The sequence below is a fragment of the Lytechinus pictus genome, chromosome 13 (assembly GCF_037042905.1).
Source record: "Lytechinus pictus isolate F3 Inbred chromosome 13, Lp3.0, whole genome shotgun sequence".
Lineage (NCBI taxonomy): Eukaryota > Metazoa > Echinodermata > Echinoidea > Temnopleuroida > Toxopneustidae > Lytechinus > Lytechinus pictus.
This window is the reverse complement of record NC_087257.1, coordinates 14,985,125-14,991,156: the sequence shown is the minus strand read 5'-3', so window position 1 is coordinate 14,991,156 and position 6,032 is coordinate 14,985,125. Positions and strand designations below refer to the sequence as shown.

Genomic DNA, 6,032 nt, shown 5'->3' with positions numbered 1-6,032 from the left:
TTGTAAACGAAAGTGGAAAAATAAATTCAAATCAAATCAAATCAAATCAAATAAATGGGGAGGTGTGCTATACCCCTTGCTACAAGGTAGAAAGTCTGGTGTTTTAAACTATACACCCAAAAGCTGGTGTCAATTTCAGTTTCAAAGCGACGCCCATGGGTATCGCTTCAAAATCAATACTTTTTAGGGGGTTATTTATGAATGTTGAATTCTTGATTTAAAGGAACAACTAATAGAAAAACCGTTAAGCTATGCACACTTGAAAGGCTTAAAGATATAAAATATTGTCATTGCATAGGGCCTATACACCACAGTGTGCTATTCAATAGAAGCACCAGGGACCCGTTTCATATACATCTATTGTAACTTAGCCATTATGGCAGCATGAGCAGTTACCATGGTAACCTTGATTTTTATTTGGTCGTTGCGCCTTGTTACCATGTTGGTTGTCATTATGGCAAAATTACAGTTGTCACTGATCTTTATGAAACGGGCCCAGGCCATTGTCTATACATATACAATGTCAAATCAACAGAGTTAACACTGGTGTCATTGCCATCAAAAAAGGCAAGCTCAATCGCCTACAATGGTGGTCTCCTGCATTCTTTTAAACTATGATATTTTCTTTCAAGTGAATTATGCATCTTGTTAATACTTATTTTTCATTGCTTATAATATGACTATTGTATTATCGTTTTGTAAAACTTAAATGTATCGCCTTTGTGTATGACATGTTGCATATTTATCTTGAATTCAGAAATCAAATCAATCAAATCAGATGCGGTGCCAAATTAACACCAAAAGTGCTTTACTGCGCATGTACGTATAGGTCATTACTCTCGAACATGATCACAGTGAATAGTTCAACACCTGTAAGTGCAGCTCTATATTGAAACTGGACGATGTTACGTTAAATATAGCGTTACACTGCGTTACGTTAAATATAACTCCTCTTTTTCAGATACAATAAACACGTTTTCTTTTTCTTTCTTTCTTTCTTTCTTCCTTCATTTCTCCATTCCTTTATTTTTGTGTTTGTTTCTTTCTTCCCTTTTGTTCCTTTCTTATGTTACTTTCTATTTTCTTTATCTTTCTTTCTTTCTTTTTCACTTTCTTTCTTTCCTTTTCACTTTCTTTCTTTTTTTCTTCAGATGCCTGGAGGAGAAGAAGAAGACGACGTGCTCCTCCGCCACCCCCTCCTCCACCACCTCCTGGTAAGTATGTAGTTTTCTATATTTTCTTCTATTGAAATGGGTGGCAACCGTCGTTTAAGCCCCCAACACACTTATTCTGAATCAAGCAGAATTGGCCGGAATGAAAGTATACTGTTCGACCACCAGTAGGTCATTTAAATCTACTTCGAACACCGTTCAAAAATACCCCTCGAATGTTTTGACATGGCCAAAACCTTCGGGACGGCGGAAAGAAATGACAAAAATATTTCGAATGCACTCAGAATGCAGTCAGAATATTAAGAATGCGCTAGAATATCCAAGAATGTAGCACGAATTATCCATCTGACTCCATTGTGGTTCATTTTGACTAGTGTATGATGATTCACCCCCTGGTCAATTTACTGAATTTCAACTCCAGTTTGGTGAATTCGTAAGTTCCTCCCAAAAATGTCGAGATTTTAAAAATATTTTTCTTCGTTCCAGCTTCTGCTTGATTCCTGCTGATTCCGAATAAGTGTGATGGGGGCTTTATACGGCCGCAAGCGCGGGGGGGGGGGGGAGGGGGCGCCCCCACTGCCATTGTACAACATGCTCGTTTATAAACGCACGTACAAAAAGTATTATTCATGATCCGGTGATGTAAACATATCCAGTGAAAATGTATCTAATTTCATTTCAAGCCTGCCATGCATGCATGAAATTAACTATTTCACGTGTCATTTAAGATAGGGAAAGCATGACAAAATACTTTTTAGGGTGTTGTGAGTGCTGGTAACTCCTTGGCGAAATCAAAGTAAATTACTTGTTCCGGGTAATTTTTTTATGGTCCATGTCAATGCACTTCTATTCTCAAAGTGCCAGAACGATTGCAACTCTATTTGCCTTACTTAATTTGTGCCAGTGCAAATCTAGAAATGGCTGAAATGTAACACCCCCCCCCCCAAAAAAAAAAACCAAGTCTCGATCTTGATGACGGCGTAGTTCATTTTTCGTTCAATAGCGTATTTTAGTATCCACTTCGCAGACGCTTTCTCCAACATTCAGAATCTATTGATAATGCCCGTCCAATCACAATGGACAGATTAGAGGTCATTGTCGAAAGTTGGTTGACCGGGAAAGCACAATTGCAAATATGTCCTCCAGAGTCCAGGGGCCCGTTGCAGAAAGAGTTGCGTTTAAACGCAAGCCAACAAATCAAACGCAAGTCCCAAATGCGCGCTGTTGATTGGTTGAAAATCAAGTTGCGCATGATTTTTAGAGTTGCGATTGATTGCAACTCTTTCTGCAACGGGCCCCAGGACGACACGGCTGTTTTGATTCGCCGATTTTCGACAAAGACCGCTTTGTTATGGAGGGCATTTGACAAAAGATTCTCTGCATTATAGAAAGCGTTTGCGAAGTGATTGTTAAAATGCCCTAATTACCAGAGAATAACGTAAAGACAATAATAATTCCATTATCCCCCATGAATTACGCAAGCGTTGTGTCATTTTACGCCAAACTTGTCAACGTTAATTATTCTGAGCCGATATCACTGAATTAATATTGCATTCCTTTCGAACAATAAACCCCCCAATAAATTCGCCAGTTTCCACAAAATTTCTCATTCATACACACACTCCCTCACCCCCCCCCCCCACACACCATAACAACGGGCACATCTTTTTATGCGTACAGAGTATTCCCACTTTGAGCATGATTTAACCGCCATTTCCACTACTTTTTGTCTCGCCCACCAGAGGTGAAGGCGAGAATTAGGGATCCAAATGTCGTCCGTCCGTCACAAACCTAATGACACATAACTCCACAACCGTAAGTCACTTTTCAACCAAACTTGGATGGTAGATGGACTTGGGAGACCTGCATGTTATGCTGCAGTTGGAGGTCACATGGTAAGGTCAAAGGTCATATTCAGGTCAACGTTAAAGTTTACATGCAAGACTCTCTCATGACACCTAACTCCACAACCGAAAGTCACTTTTCAACCAAACTTGGATGGTAAATGGACTTGGGGGACCTGCATGTTATGCTGCAGTCGGAGGTCACATGGTAAGCTCAAAGGTCATTTTCAGGTCAACGTTAAAGTTGACATGCAAGACTCTCTTATGGCACCTAACTCCGCAACCGTAAGTCACTTTTCAACCAAACTTGGATGGTAGATGGACTTGGGAGACCTGCATGTTATGCTGCAGTCGGAGGTCACATGGTAAGGTCAAAGGTCATTTTCAGGTCAACGTTAACGTTGACATGCAAGACTCTCTTATGACACCTAACTCCGCAACCGTATGTCACTTTCAACCAAACTTGGATGGTAGATGGACTTGGGGGGCCTGCATATTATGCTGCAGTCGGAGGTCACATGGTAAGGTCAAAGGTTATTTTCAGGTCAAGGTTAAAGTTTCCATGCAAGACTCTTATGACAAGTGATATTCCATCCCAGTCATTTCACAATGAAGTTTCGATACAATTCTGTTGCGTGCCCTCGCAAATCACGATATTTCTGGTTATTTTCATAAGTGGCGAGACACAAAATCGCTTTTGCTAATTTGTTAACAGATCGAACAGCTCCGACATTCACCTATTGTCCGAATGGTCTCGGCAATCAGTATACCACAACGACATCGACGACCGTCTCGTGGAGAACGCCTACGGCGACTGATAATAGAGGTTATGCCTCTGTATCGTAAGTATAGGCACCGTTTTCCAAAAATATTTACTTTGAATTAAAAAGAAAATGATCAAATTCTATCGATCCCCAATCGGGGGTATAAGAGTTTTAGTATGAACATAATGAATATGTGTATAATTTAAATGGACATTAATTACAATAATTTATAAAAAATGTTGTCAGAAAACATTTTTCAATTCGATCTATTAGATCTTTTGTTTTATAATTTGTAACCTTTTGAAATAAAAATCAATAAACAAGTCAATCAGGATTTTGGTACAGTGTTAAAAAGAAGAACGCCACTGCCGCACAGATGGGGGCTCTTAGTGGACATGGATCCTCTCGCAACAACAAAAAAAAGGAAAACAAACCAAAACAACACGATCAAGGGGAAAAGAAGGAAAATGAATAAAGTAAAAAGGGTGAAATATTGAATTAATTTCTGAATATGTCAAAATCTATCACAAAATGAGATTTTTTATTTAAAAAAATATCAAATTTGGGGGTTTTAAAAATAAGTTTTACCCCCATATGCCACTGAAAAATTAAATTGATGTCTGGGCCCCTTAGAAATGTTTGGCTCATCACACCTCTGTTCATTGCCATGGATGTGTTGTCATCACAATATTTATAAACTAGGTGATTTTGTTTTTGTTTATTCCCCAAGTTTTCTTGAAGTTCACGAAACAAATAAATGTTGTCTTTCTGTAGACTAACATCTGGCTCTGGTCCTGGATCTACCTTCACAGCTGGTTCTCATTCGATACGATATACAGCCAGGGACAGTGCCGGGAATCAAGCAACTTGTACCGTCAGCTTTACGGTCATTGGTAAGAATGGATTTAAAGGACAAGTCCACCGTACCCCAACAAAAAGTTTATTTGAATAAAAATAGAAAAATCCAACAAGCAAAGCACTGAAAATTTCATTGAAATCGGATGTAAAATTATGACACTTTAAAGTTTCGCTTAAATTTATAAAACAGTTGTATGCACATCCTGGTCTTTATACAAATGAGGGGACTGATGACATCACTCACTCACTATTTCTTTTGTATTTTATAATACGAAATATAAGATATTTAATTTTCTCCTTATTGTCATGTGAAATAAAGTCCTCCCTGAACATGTGGAATTGATAAAGTTTAACATTTTGTGTTTCAGTCTAGTTGGTCACTATTGTCAAATCTGTAAAAAATGAAATATTGTATAATTCAAACAATACAAAACAAAAGATCATCGACTCTCTCATTTGCATATCACTGAGATGTGCATATAACTATTTTTTGAAAAATAAGCGAACTTTGAAATGTCATAACTTTCTTATTTTACATCCGATTCTGATGAAATTTTCATTGTTGTGCTTGTTTGATTTTTTCTTTATTTACTCAAACCTACAGTTTTCTGGGGTGGACTTGACTTTTAAGGATCGATTGGTATACAGAGGGAAAAAGAAAGGGGGTGGAGAGAGAGAGGGGGAGGGGCAGGGGGATACTGTGATATTGAATTAATAGATGTTATTGTTTTTATTATTGTTGTCATTATGAATTCATAATATCATCAATGTCATCATAATCATCAAAATCATTTTCATCGTAATTATCTTCCTAATAGCCATCACCATCAGTATGATGATGATGATGATGATGATGATCATCATCACCATCGTCATAACCATAACCAGCACCGCCACCACCATCATCATCGTCATCACCATTCTGTTCCATTTTGTTCGATTTCATTATCCTATACTGTTTTCTTCTTGGTGTGATCGTTTTTTTTTTTTGCGTTTTTTTCCCTTCAAGATCTAATGATGCTTAAAGATCATGGGGAATTTCACAGGAAAAGGTCGAGGTGGTTTTCTTTTTTTATAGGAAGTTTTTATATCAAAATAACAGACTTGATAACCTGGGAATTTGCCTATGCTTACCAAATGCAGATCACAGAGAGTGAATGCAAGCAAGCAAGAAAGAATGAAAGGAAGAAAGAAATAGAGACAGACGGGAAGAATGAAAGAAAGACACAAACAAACGATTAAAAAAAATGGGGAAATTAAGAAATAACATGGAAGAAAAAAAAGAGAAAAAATTAAAGATAAATAGAGAAACAAAAAAAGAAGATAAATAGAGAGGGAAAGAATGAAATTATAGAAAGAAAGAACGAAAGAAAGAGAGTGAGAGAGAGAGAGAG

The 6,032-nt window shown here is 37.7% G+C and overlaps 1 long non-coding RNA gene across 1 annotated transcript; it reads left to right on the top strand.

Moving 5' to 3' along the window:
- The first annotated feature begins 1,150 nt into the window (after nt 1-1,150).
- Nucleotides 1,151-6,032, top strand: LOC135156454 (uncharacterized). Its single transcript, XR_010295572.1, has 3 exons — nt 1,151-1,214; nt 3,732-3,858; nt 4,555-6,032. It is a non-coding gene; the product is annotated as an uncharacterized LOC135156454 (long non-coding RNA).